This window comes from Oncorhynchus tshawytscha, linkage group LG21 (assembly GCF_018296145.1).
Source record: "Oncorhynchus tshawytscha isolate Ot180627B linkage group LG21, Otsh_v2.0, whole genome shotgun sequence".
Lineage (NCBI taxonomy): Eukaryota > Metazoa > Chordata > Actinopteri > Salmoniformes > Salmonidae > Oncorhynchus > Oncorhynchus tshawytscha.
This window is the reverse complement of record NC_056449.1, coordinates 5,826,523-5,840,639: the sequence shown is the minus strand read 5'-3', so window position 1 is coordinate 5,840,639 and position 14,117 is coordinate 5,826,523. Positions and strand designations below refer to the sequence as shown.

General features: G+C 42.2%; 1 long non-coding RNA gene across 1 annotated transcript; it reads left to right on the top strand.

The window, feature by feature from the left end:
* The first annotated feature begins 802 nt into the window (after positions 1 to 802).
* On the top strand, positions 803 to 11,858 carry LOC112220613. The gene is made up of 5 exons (XR_002948881.2): positions 803 to 936; positions 10,562 to 10,673; positions 10,840 to 10,917; positions 11,034 to 11,084; positions 11,240 to 11,858. It is a non-coding gene; the product is annotated as an uncharacterized LOC112220613 (long non-coding RNA).
* The last annotated feature ends 2,259 nt before the right edge of the window (positions 11,859 to 14,117 follow it).

The window sequence follows — 14,117 nt, the reverse complement described above, 5'->3', positions numbered from 1 at the left end:
TACCCCTGTATGCTGACTGTTTACTCTCTCACATCCACCGCAGAGTGAGCTCTTGTGGACAGACTATGTAACATAAACTCTAATCGAGCATCTGATGCTATTTAGCAAGATTTGAGTTAATTGTCCCTGAGATTAATAGCAGTGTTGTCACCCGAAATGAACATGTCACTGGGACTGCGCTCTGATTGACTCTGACCATCCTTCACCTCCATAATCTTGCTGCTGGAAGGTGCTCCCTCTTTGAATATGCTTTTCTCGGATGGAGGCAGGTACTGGGGATTGCTTGTCTGTGAATCAGAGATTCAATTGTTATGATAGAATCTTTCACTAGACTACTCCGGCAAGCTGACATTCAAATGCGAGGCGGTCTATGGCTGGTAAGCTGTAAACCACCTGCATCGTAACACCTTTACACTCTACTGAAATAGTTTTGCAAATATTTACATACAGTGAAAGGAATGTCAATGCCAAACTATCCAGACTGATTGATCAAATAATGCAGTGGGTGGTCTGGGGAGTGTGTGTAATATAAATAAAGGAATGGTAAACGATAAACTCTGACATTCCTAGTACTAAAGGACTGTCATGCTTCGACTACACACAGAATGTAGTCCTTTGTTATCAATCATGTATGTTTGCAAAAATGCTTGAAAAACAATTTCAGTAATAAAGTGTTATTTATGGTGTGGTGTGGTGTGGTGTGGTGTGTTGTGTGTGTGTGTGTGTGTGTGTGTGTGTGTGTGTGTGTGTGTGTGTGTGTGTGTGTGTGTGCGTCCTTGCATGCCTGGCACGTCAGTGGAACAATTAATGGGCTGAGAGGGGTGTGCACTGTCAGAGGCAGCAGTACACCAGTGAAATGAGGAGCACTATCTCCCTACCAGCACATTTCCACTGAGTGAGAGAGAGAGAATAAGGGAAGGAGAAATAAGGCGAAAGGTGTGTATCCTTTTGTCCCTCGGTTTTGCAATAATCTGTCATTTTCTTCTGATTTCTGCATGTGTTCTGAGGTCTACATGTACCCTCCTCTCTCTTTCTCTTTCTCCCTCTCATTTTCATTCTCACTCTGCCTGTTTCTCTCTACCTCTCACTCTTTGGGATGAAACGCTTAGCTGTATTTAATGCTGTGAGTTATTGAGGTTCTAGACCAAATTGCCTTATCTCCTCATACAGACCCACATATATGTAATATCCAGGTAGCACCATAGAACGAGGCAGGTGGAAAGGTAAGCTTACTGTGTGTGCGTGTGAGAGGTTTAGTCATTTGAAAACAATACCAACGGTGGTTAAAATGTGATCCAAATTCAAGCTCTTATGGTACATTATCCCTGCCTATATGTATGGGGGTAGAATATCACTAAGTTTGCATTGTGTGGCACATTTGTTATTTTTCTTTCGAACTCGATCCTTTGTTAATGGGTGCTGAGATACTCATTGTGCCAGCAGGCATTAGGCTATGCATTTGAATGCATGGGTTGTGTAAAACTAGACCCATCGATAACAAGTGCTTGTAAAATGCTTGGTCAGTGAATCACTATAGGGTCAACACAGCAGCAGGGAGTGTGCTCAGCCAGTGAAGGGCAAAGAGGATATGTTCTGTATGGTAAACCTGAAATGAGCAAGATGGTGGGGAAGCATGATGTAAGGAACTGATTCAGGCTCAGATGAGATGAGATGTGCTTGGCTGAGCTGTGACAATGCCAGGGAGAGTGAGGCAGCACTGGCCCCTGTTTTGGGATTAGTAGAGGGTAGAGACCGTGGATATGGCTGAGTGTGGTAAAGCTGATGACCAGTGATTGTGTACTGTATAGGACACGTCTTTGGGATCGGTGTGTTATTCAGTGTGACGTTGTGTGATTGTTCCATTCCCATCGTCTCATGTTCACCTGTATCTTGCTTGGCTTCGTCTATTTTGTGTGTGCGTATGACATTGGTGTCCAGATCACCAAATAATTGATTCAAACACATTGTTTTGCAATGAAGGTCTACAGTAGCCTCAACAGCAGTCTGTATGGTAGCATCATGGTGTAGGCAGAGGACCGATAGTTTCCGTCCTCCTCTGGGTACATAGGTCGTTTCTGTCCACTGGGATGTTTCTCCCCCGCTTTCATAGACTTACAGTAATAATGACAATTTCCGGAGGACGTCCTCCAACCTATCAGAGCACTTGCAGCATGAACTGACATGTTGCCCACCCAAACAAAGGATCAGAGAATGAATATAGTACTGAAAGCATACGCTACAGCTAGCTAGCACTGCAGTGCATTAAATGTGGTGAGTAGTTCACTGAAAGAGAAAGACAATAATTGAAAAGTTTAGGAAAAAAATGTGTATTAAAATATGAAAGAGATGAGAGAGAGAGAGAGAGGGATTGTGGTGTATTTTTTACATTTTTTTAAACTTTTGCTTACTTAGTTAGGGAATGCAGCTACCTAGTTTAGCCTACTTAAACACCCAGCTCAAACAGAGAGGGATGCTATGTCAGTGTAGTATCTTTGGATGCTTCTTAGATTGATGACACCGGACATGTCAGTACGTTTTAGTATTTAATTGTAACTTAGAATAACATTACCGGAATGTACCAGGCGTAAGATAAGATTTTTTAAGTCAATACTGCCATCTTGGTAAACATAATACTTAACATAAATATACCAGTATACTACTGTAGATTCCCCCTTTAAGGCTAATACTCTACATCGCTGCTACTCGCTGTTTATCATATATGCATAGTCACTTTAACTATACATTAATGTACATAATAACTCAATTGGGCCGACCAAGCAGTGCTCCCGCACATTGGCTAACCGGGCTATCTGCATTGTGTCCCACCTTTTTTGCACTATTTGTTAGGGCCTGTAAGTAAGCGTTTCACTGTAAGGTTGTATTCGGCGCACGTGACAAATAAACTTTGATTTGATTTGATTTAATAACCCAACTTAATTCCTTTCTGAGATAGGCTGCCAACTAAACATTTAGGATTTTTTCATAATCACGTCATTTGTTTTTCATTTTTTGGGGGGACATGTACAAAGATGATCTTCCTTAGGATCTGAAATAGTCTGGCGGACATCTCTCTCTAATAGAGCGTCTCAAAGGTGGTGTAGCTGGTGCCACCAGTACCTGATGGTGAAACAAAGTCCTTTTGTGGAGACTTTACAGGTGGTCGTACCAGACTGGTGTTCTCAGGTTGTTTATCCAACTGCAACTCTGGGGAACATTCCAATGTCCTGTCCTGCTTGTTTAAGCATTGATCCAAGTCCACGGATCAAACTGGAATTCGAGCTCAGATCTGATCCACGTGTCTCCTTAGTCTGTGCAATTCCAATGATCACAGTATATGACACTGGTCCTGAGCAATCCTCAATTGTAGCTGGAATCCATTTGAGACTAAATCCATAGTTTAATGTGTAGACATCAACTTCAGGTGAGGAAGTTCTGAGTTTGGCTCTGTTGTCATGATTCTGTTTTGGATTCCATTGCTTTTGTTGTATTTTCACTTTCAGGTCTGTCTTGACAAGATCCAAGGTTGGACCTTAACCTCCTTGACATCAGCATTTCTGCAGGTGACAACCCAGTTGTAGCTTGAGTAGTGATCCTGTAGCTAAACAAGAATATTGACACTTTTGTTTCAATGCCGTCCCCTTGAATCTCCCCCCGCGGTAGGGGGAGATGTCCTGTTACTCTGACAATCTGCACACAGGCTAAACCTCATTTTCCACATCCTGGTCCATCTTTGGCCACCAGACGTATGACCTCGCTAGGCCTTTCATTCTCGACGTACCTGAATGAGACTGGTGCAACAACTTCAGTAGTATACCCCGCCCTTGTGTTGGGATAACTACTCTTGAACCCCACAAAATGTACCCATCTCGAACACTCAAGGCCAAGCAGCGAGCGTAGTAGGCCATCCTTCAAGGATAAATACCTGCACTTGTGATAGCGTCACATCCTTTGCCTGATTAGTGCTGTGTTCACTGGTGCTTCATCCAACAAATTGATCATCAAGACTTGGTCATTTTCTCCTTCCTGATTGATGATTTTAGGAACGGGCAGCCTACTCAGTGCATCAGCGTTCCTATGGTATCTACCTGGCTTGTAGGTAATTCTGTACTCGTAGGCCCTGAGTCAGACAGACCAATGCTGAACTCTTGGAGAGACCGTTTGTGGTACTGGCTTTTGTTCATGGAACAGAGAGATCAGAGGCTTATGGTCGATCACAATAGCGAATGTTTTACCGTATAAACACTTGTGGAATCTCTGTATTCCGAATGTGACAGCCAGTCCTTTTAGCAAAAACTCCTTCCTGTCTTTCCAGGCCACATCCTTCCTTAACAGTTGATGTAGTGGAGCTAAGAGGGTATAGATGTTACGGAGGAAGCGATTGTACTAGTTCAGCTCTGTAACACTTGTCAGAGCTGGAGCTTCCAAGGCAGCCCTCACTTTAGCTTTGACAGTGTGTAACCACTTGGCATCCACCTTGTGACCCAGGTGAACTGTTGCCCTCCGGTCAGTCCCCCCCTTTGCCCCCTTCAGCTCCCCCAACAAAAAAAAAAAAGTTTATTTTCATTCAGACATTTGGAACAACACAAATAATTAATCATAACATTTAAAACTATATAAATATCCAAATATATACAAAAATAAGACTCATAAATATCAAAAAGAAGTAACAAAGACAAATAGAAACAAATGTGTTGATTTGGCACTCGAGCATCAATACATTACCCATCCCCCAACACTGTCAACCAAGTATCAAGACTAAACCAATTCACCTTGGTGGTGTGCAGACTGCTTTTATATTATCCTTAATGATTTCTGTGAAACTATATGTTCACAGTATTATGAATGCATTATGGTTTATTTGGTAGAATTTCGTAGTGTGACTGATTTTACTAATTGCATTAGTAGCTACCCCCGCCCGCCTCCCCATCTCATACTTCTGTGTGGGAGACCTTTCCAGGCAGCAGCCTGCCCTGCTCACAAACTAGAATCAGGGAGCCCACTCCGCCAAGGTTAATTGACCCACAGTCCCACACGGTGACATGATATCATTGACGTGATGTGCAAATCAGTGATTGGTTTTCTATCGCGCAAATTTTTTTTTTTTGTGGCCGCCCCCGGCAAGATGCCGGGCGGCTGCCCATGTCGCCTATACCTAAATCCTCCACTGCCTCAGGTTAACGTTGAAAGAAAATCCTCCACTTTGGGTATGGGGTACTGCTCCAGTGACGAAACTCCTGTTACAGTCAGCTTGTAGTCACCGCATAATCTGATTGAACCATCTGGTTTGAGTATGGGAACAACTGGTGCTGCCCAATCAGAGTACTTGACAGGAACAATTATATCCTCTGCTAAGTCTGTCAATTTCCACATCCACTTTAGGCTTCATGTCATATGGAACTGATCTTGGCCTATAGCATTTGGGAGTAGCAACTGCTGCAATGTCAATGCCTCTGTGGAGATGTGTGATTTCAGCCCAGTTCAATTTATTTCCTCCAACCACCCTCTCTCTCCCTGGTAAGCTGGGGCCAGTATCTTCCACTACTAAGAGAGGCACTTGAACATCAGCAACTCCAATCACAGTGATTTCCTCCCCTGTGTACATTTTGAGTTTATTGATGGTGTCTCTCAGTTTAGGCACTTAACTCATTTAATTGGGACCTGTTCATCAATGTGATGCTACATCATGTGTCTATTTCAAACAGTACCTTAAATCAATTTATTCCCATGGATTTCCACATTTATTCCCATTTCCACAATGAAATGCTTTACTTTTTTCGCCTCCAGCTCACTGTACACTGAGAACGCTTGCTCTTCGTCTGAGACACCCACTTTCACTTTCTGTAACTTGATTTGAGCCGTAGTTAGAGCATCGTTTTTCTTCTGTCTGTTTTTTTTTCTGTAGCCCGTTGCTTTTTTTTTATTGCGGCCCTCCCTCCCAAAGTGTCCTATTATCCCGCATGCATAATACTTTTCATGTTTTAATTTACAGTCAAACGCTGCGTGTTTGCCTTTGCAGCGATAACAATCTCTATTGGCTGCTACCCCGAGGCACACACACCAGCCGATCGTGTAGCATTTGCGATAATGTATTCCCATAGTTACGGTCCAGTGCTAGTTTTCTCAACTCAGCCATATATTCCCGCATCGATTCGGTAGGTTTTCTCATGCCTGAATTAAACTTGAATCGTTGCACTATTTCACTGGGTTTGAAGTGATCTTTTAATAGATCGACCATGTCTATAAAAGACTTGTCTCCCATTGTATCTGGGCTCAGCAGGTTTCTCATCAAACTGTATGTCTGTGCCCCGGAAACGTTTATGAGTATGGATTTGTGTATAGCGTCATCAGTTATTTTATTAGCGGCAAAGAACTGTTCCTGATTTTTAGGATCAAATGGTGGCAGTGAGCATATTGTTCTCTCCACTCACAAAGTCATTAATTTGTCCTACCCGTATCCAGGGAATCAATCTTTCAGTCTCTTCCACCGCTCACTCGAGTCTCACATCCAGCGTTGCACGCCAGACACTCCGTTGAATTCGTGGCAAACAAATCCAACCCGGTCATCCATAGACATCCTCATCACCAAATATATGTAGCGGTGGAAAAAAGTACCCAATTGTCATACTTGAGTAAAAGTAAAGATACCTTAATTAACAGAAAATGACTCAAGTAAAAGTCACCCAGTAAAATCCTACTTGAGTAAAAATCTAAAAATATTTGGTATTTGATATACTTAAGTATCAAAAGTAAATGTCATTGCTGAAATATACTTAAGTATCAAATGTAAAAGTATAAATGATTTCACCATATTCTTGTTTTTTAAATTTACGGATAGCCAGGGGCACGCTCCAACATTCACATATAGGTTACAAATAAAGAGTGTTTAGTAAGTCCGCCAGATCAGACGCAGTAGGGATGACCAGTGCTGTTCTCTTGATAATTGTGTGAATTAGACACTTTTCCTGTCCTGGTAACCATTCAAAATTTAACGAGTACTTTTGGGTGTTAGGGAAAATGTATGGAGTAAAAAGTACATAATTTTCTTTAGCGATGTAGTTAGGTAAAAGTAAAAGTAGTCAAAAATATAAGTAAAGTACAGATACCCCCCAAAAACGACTTAATTTGTATTTTCAATTATTTTTACTCTAGTACTTTACACCACTGCAAATATATATTAACCTGGGATGCTTCTTAGATTCATGACACCGGACACGTAAGTACCTTTTAATATTTAATTGTAATTTAGAATAACATTACTGGGATGCACCTGGCGTAAGCTACCTGAGGCATTTCCGAGCACAGTTATATGGCAGACATTTTAACGGCTACGGATAGTGGAAAGCAAACCCTGTATTGAGTCAATACTGCTATCTATTGGTAAACATAATACTTAACATAAATGTACCAGGTTACTACAGTTAGCTAGCTGGCTATGGCTATCTAACATTGGAACTCGTCAAGGTAAGCTTTTGGTTTAATTCATTTATTGCCATCGGGGTCCGCCAGTGTAACTGCTAAACGACTTGCTTACTGCATGATTGATGCAGGTTTACTAACGCTTTAGTTCTAGCAGTTATGTTGACTTTGACATCAGCTAATATGATGACAACGATGTTGGCTGTGTGTAGTGGTTATTTGTGTGTGTAGGTTTGGCTTGGAAAGTCTTTTTTGCCTGGTCACATACAGCTGACGTGTTGTGCACTTAAGACCACAAGCGAAGGGAAAAGGTGAGAGGAAAAGAGCTCGTAGATGAGAGAAGGAATTCTACAACGAGCAAAGTGATCATGCTGTTTGTATGTGGCTGCTATTAAAGTGAACTGTGTTTGCGTGTGATATTCATTTCGCCGATTCTGTTGAAAAATGTATTTTAAATGGAAGCAAAAGGAACGAAACGGGGTTAAACATATCTGAATGTGTCCAATATAAACTCTCGTTTGCAACTGTTGGACTAATGATTACAACCTAGATCAGCTTGATGCAGTCAAGAGTGTATTGAAGAGTGTAAAAAAATGTCTTAGACCTGTGCACCTACATTGTAAAGCTTCATTCATAGGCTAGGTTGTAGTAACCTCATGATGGGTATTGGGGAAATTGAAGTATCAAGTAGTAGCCTAAACCTATCGATGTTACATTGAGTTGAGTGAATGGACTATAAATGATAGTCATCCAATATGCTGTAATAGAAATAAGGCCATGCTCATAAAAAATATATATACTAAACGGCATTGACCGCCACTGGTGTATGTGTTTCCTACCTCTTCTCTCTGATATAATTGTCACTAGCACATATGCTAGTTAGGTGGCTAGGCTTTACTTCGCCCTCCAAGTTCCTTCCTGTTTATAGGGTATGAGTTGTCCATTTAATGGGAGAAAAACTTAATAGGGGATTGGAACCACATCAGTGACAGTTGGAGACAGAACTGTGGGGCTTTCTGCCCACTCTAACACTGTAAGCAAATGGCACCCCATAGGAGGTTGGCTGGGGCAAAAATGATCAAGTGATTATGTGCCTCTGACAGGTGCTTATTTATGGAGGATGCGTGCCCAGTGTTGCTATTGGAAGGATGTGTGGTCGACTAATGAGTTTGAAAAGGCCATATGATTATTTCAATCATTTTGGGATTAGGTCAGCTCACTGCACTAAAAGGTATCTGCTCAGTGTCTGTGACATCATCTCTGTGTTAAATAGTTAGCAGCATGTTAATGATGTCATCGGTTAGAACAGCAGGTGGTGACATACCGTACAGCCGTTCCAGATTGAGGGAACTGTGTTCTCTCTCTCTCTCTCTCTCTTTTTTCTCTCTCTCTCTCTCTCTCTCTCTCTCTCTCTCTCTCTCTCTCTCTCTCTCTCTCTCTCTCTCTCTCTCTCTCTCTCTCTCTCTCTCTCTCTCTCTCTCTCTCTCTCTCTCTCTCTCTCTCTCTCTCTATATATATATATATATATATATATATATATATATATATATATATATACATCATAACTCACCCAGGGATTATTAATCCTAATTTCTACCGCCTTTTAACCCTATTCTGTGAGAGCTGCCATTTCGTCCCGTCTCTAAATCATTATAATGGAGGGATGAAACAAGGATAGTGAAAGGAGAGAAATAGAGAGAGTTGCAGCCAGCGTGATTTTTCCTACCATTGCAGAAATCTGTGTAAGGGGACATACCTCTTGCTCTGTGTGTGTGTGTGTGTTCGTGCTTATGTGAGTTATGATATGTGTGTATGTGGCCTGCCATAAATGTGTGTGTGTGTGTATGTGTGTCCATGATTTTGTGTGAGGGTAATAAACACATCTAAGTGTCCTATTCGGATGTGTCACCTTGGCTGTCGTTGAGTCAGTCATGTGGACTAATCGATGGGAAGTGTTTTCTCTGAGCCACAGGGTGTTCCACTGGGGCAACACACACGAGACACTCTAGTCTACAGACCCTTATTCTACAGGCCCTAGTTTATAATAGCACTTCTATAACACAGGGAACAAATTATTCCCAAATAGAGAGATATGCCCTGGAATGGAGGGATAAGGAGGAGAGGAGAGGGAAAGTCCAGTCAGCTAGGCCTCAAATCAACCACATCTAGGTCATTTCCCTCAGAAGGACTGACAGACTACCACAGAACACTCAGTCCTGGTGAGGGAGAGATTGCATGTACTGTACATACAATATGATGTATGCTGTTAATATACATTGTTCCTCTTTTGGAGGACATTTATATTCAGTGTTCTGGATTACTTTTAAACATCAGGGTCTATTAAACAACCTAGAGTCGATGTCTAATTAGCATAATACAAGCATTTCCATAAAGTTGAAGCTAGATGCATTGGATGCGTCTCAATCCACCACATCCGCCGATGTCGCACTTCTGCATCTGAGGTGAAAGGTGACAGAGCTAGAGCGGTGTTTGTCAGACCATGGCACATCCCGAAAATCGATTATCTCATAAAATCGTCTGTAGGGTCCGAATGGTTTGGCTTTTATGACCCCTCTAAGGTGAGTTGAGACTCTCACGAACACGATGGTGTTCTCCGTTTTGCTCTACGACTCTTGGGACTCGTCTGAAGTAGGTACAGCCGATTTGCCATTTTATGTCTGTAGCGTCCGAACAGTTTGGGCTACACACTAATATGACCCCTCTGTGGAAAGGTGTGACTCTCTCGAACATGTACATGTGGGTTTCTCTTGGACGCCCACAGGCCTCAAAAGACTCGTCAAACATTTCCTGATATTTCTTATATCTCTCAGATATAGGACAGACATTTCAGAACAAGCTTCCTTTAGAGTTTTTAGGGGGGATTATCTGTTGTTCCATGTAGTGAATATTATATTCAATGCATTTGTATTGGCTAATAGCAGTAGGGACAAATCTAATTTTTCAAATAATTTTGGTATATAGTTTTTTATACTTCAATGGGGCCAAGCACTTGTCACCCTCACAAGCAATCAGATCCAAATAAGGTGCAAAGGAGTAATGCTCTCCCTTGGTCAGTGTCGCCACCAGCTGGACTTTGACGATCACTGCATGAACTAATGAGCTACTCTTCTCTTATCCTCCTCAGATTGACAAAAAGAGCGTGATCATTTGTGTACAGCTGCAACCTCAACACCAGCTTTGTCATCACTGTGAACCTCAGTAAAGACAGCCCAACCATGGATCAGAAAATCAATGAAGTGAGTCCCACCTCTTAGCTACTGGTGACAAAACAGCAGTACAAGCACAAACCATCCAGGATTTGAACATACCATTCAAATCCCCATTCCCGAAGAACCACTGCCCCTAGTGTATGCTGTCTGGCGTAGCTGTGATTGACACCATCTCTCTGTGTTTTGTGTCTAGTGCCCCACCACCACCTCCCCCCAGAAACAGATGAAGAGTAGGTCCAAATCCACCGATGAGATCCAGCACACCAAGAGGGTGAGCAGCCACCTCGCTGTGCCTTACATGACCTCTATTCACTTTTTCATCATTCTGTACTTCTTCCTGTGACTCATCTCTAGCCTAATCTCTCCATTCCAAATTTCCCCTCACAGCTTTCATCACAGAAATCCCTTCCCGGTGGGTCTGACCTGGACAAAGTCAAGGTGTGTGTGTTTGTGCGTGTGCATGTGTGCGTGCTTTGGACTCCTTTTTTCCACTAACGGGATTATCAGAATTAATAGCAACTAATACACAGTTCATTTTGTGTGTGTAAATTGCTTTTCACTGCGATGTCACAAACTGTGTTTGCAACTTTCAGGAAGGCCCAGAAGGTTCTGAGACTCCCTCGTCCTCCACAGAGGAGCTGAAGTGATGACGGCTGGGGTCCCTAAGGGAAATAAGGCCATGAACCTTCCATCTGCTCATTAAACATGAACACATACTGTACACACACATAGACTCACATACACACACACACACACACACACAGTCACATCCCTACACACACTGAAAAATGCAAACACTGAATTGATAAACTGAGTTGGTGGAAAGTCATGTGATAGACATTAATTCTGAATGGTTAAGTTAAGGGTTAGGATTTGGGATAGGTTTAAAACAAAACATTTAAAATGTGTTTCTACCACTGGGAGATAACATGTAGCATTCGGATTCAGGGTCATGGTATTATGTCCATTATGTCTCATGGGATTATGTCCACACCGCTGTAGCAAAACCCAAGCCTACTTGTTAGTAATAGTGCTCATTTTGAAGTCAATCTGCAGCGATCTGCCTACACACACACACACACACACACACAATGACAACAAGAACACAAGAAATGGGCACATGTGGTGATCCTGTATCATTGTACTGTGAGTTATCTGTACATACCAAACTGAATGTGCATTCTTCACAATAAAGCAGTGCTGTTGAGTGGACCCATCTCTACATTTTCCCTTAAAATTTGTCAAAATGCTGAGAATATATAGGAACTGGGATATAGACATTTCTGAGGGAAAATATGTGGTAGTCAACATCATGGTTTATGAGGAGGGAGGGAAAGTTCAAAAGGGGAAAGTGTATATAATTATATATATATATATATATATATATTTATTTTTTTTGTTGGTATTTTACCCCTTTTTTCTCCCCAATATCGTGATATCAGTTGCAATCTTGTCTCATTGCTGCAACTCCACAACGAGCTCGGGAGAGGAAAAGGTCAAGTCATGCGTCCTACAAAACCACACTTCTTAACACCTGCCCTCCTAACCCGGAAGCCAGCTGCACCAATGTGTCGGAGGAAACACCGTTCAACTGACAACCAAAGTCAGCCTTCAGGCACTCGGCCCGCCACAAGGAGTTGCTACAGCACAATGAGCCAAGTAAAGCACCCCGGCCAAACCCTCCCCTAACCCGGATGACGCAGGGCCTATTGTGCATGGCCGGTTGTAACAGCCAGTCGTGACACCACCTGGGATCGAAGTGACGCCTCAGCACTGTGATGCAGTGCCTTAGACCGCTGCGCCATTCGGAAGGCCTGGTACTGCATATTTCACTTTTAGCTTGATTTTGTTTTTAGTGTTACACTGTCATGTTTCAAGGCAACAGTAATTTTGCTGGCATGCATTAAGGCTGGCCCGGTGTTCCTGTTGTTTCTCCCTGTGCCATGCTGGGCAGCACTGGCAGCAGTAGTGGCAACAGAGACAATGCCCTGGTGCTGGCACAGCTGGCCTGAATTAGCATCATTACCAGAGGTTTACCGGGGGATCCTGGACCTTTGCCAGACACTGCTCTCAGTGCGTGTATGTGTGCGCGTGTGCGTGCAGGTGTGTGGTGCTAAAATCCAGGATTGGTCTCTAACCTGCTATTACCTCCACGTTAATCTCTTTTCAACACCAGCTGAAGAATTACAAATACTGTATCTATTCCAGCATATTCCCAGGTTGTCTTTCCCATGTGGTCCGTCCCTGAGGAGGAATGTGAACACTGAACTCAGTTGCTCTCTTGTTTGTCAGGCATTATTTGTCTGGGTTCAACAGATCTGGGAGAAAATACTGCTGATACGAAAGTCCTGTGCAAAGAGCAATAATTAACTTTCGACTACTCTCTGTCTCAAGGCTTTTACCCAAGGAGCCTTACGGAAAGTCCTGAGTGTTCTCTCGCTCTCTCTCTCACTCACTTACTCACTCACTCACTCACTCACTCACTCACTCACTCACTCACTCTCTGTTTGTGTGTGCCACCGTGTGCTTGTGTGTTCAGAGCCTCTTCAGTTGGCCTACCTATTCCATTTCTGATTAAAGCACAGTCTTCTCTACATTGTGCCTCCTATATTCATAATGTGGAGAAAACATTTCCTTGAATTACACCGAGGACAGGCAGGACTATACTATTCCAATTTTCTAACCACTAGATGTCATATTTACCCTGCTGCTTTTTAAGAAGCAAATAACATGAGTTATTAATCAAATACAAACACCATCTTATGCAGTTTCTAATCTACACTCAGAGAGGCTAAAATTAAATGATGACCTTCTGAACAAACACAGCCTAATCATGATAGAAACTTAGATGGGTCAATTTAATATCAAATCAAATCAAATTTTATTTGTCACATACACATGGTTAGCAGATGTTAATGCGAGTGTAGCGAAATGCTTGTGCTTCTAGTTCCGACAATGCAGTAATAACCAACAAGTAATCTAACTAACAATTCCAAAACTACTGTCTTATACACAGTGTAAGGGGATAAAGAATATGTACATAAGGATATATGAATGAGTGATAGTACAGAGGAGCATAGGCAAGATACAGTAGTAGGTATTGAGTACAGTATATACATATGAGATGAGTATGTAAACAAAGTGGCATAGTTAAAGTGGCTAGTGATACATGTATTACATAAGGATGTAGTCGATGATATAGAGTACAGTATATACGTATGCATATGAGATGAATAATGTAGGGTAAGTAACATTATATAAGGTAGCATTGTTTAAAGTGGCTAGTGATATATTTACATTTCCCATCAATTCCCATTATTAAAGTGGCTGGAGTTGAGTCAGTGTCAGTGTCAGTGTGTTGGCAGCAGCCACTCAATGTTAGTGGTGGCTGTTTAACAGTCTGATGGCCTTGAGATAGAAGCTGTTTTTCAGTCTCTCGGTCCCAGCTTTGATGCACCTGTACTGACCTCG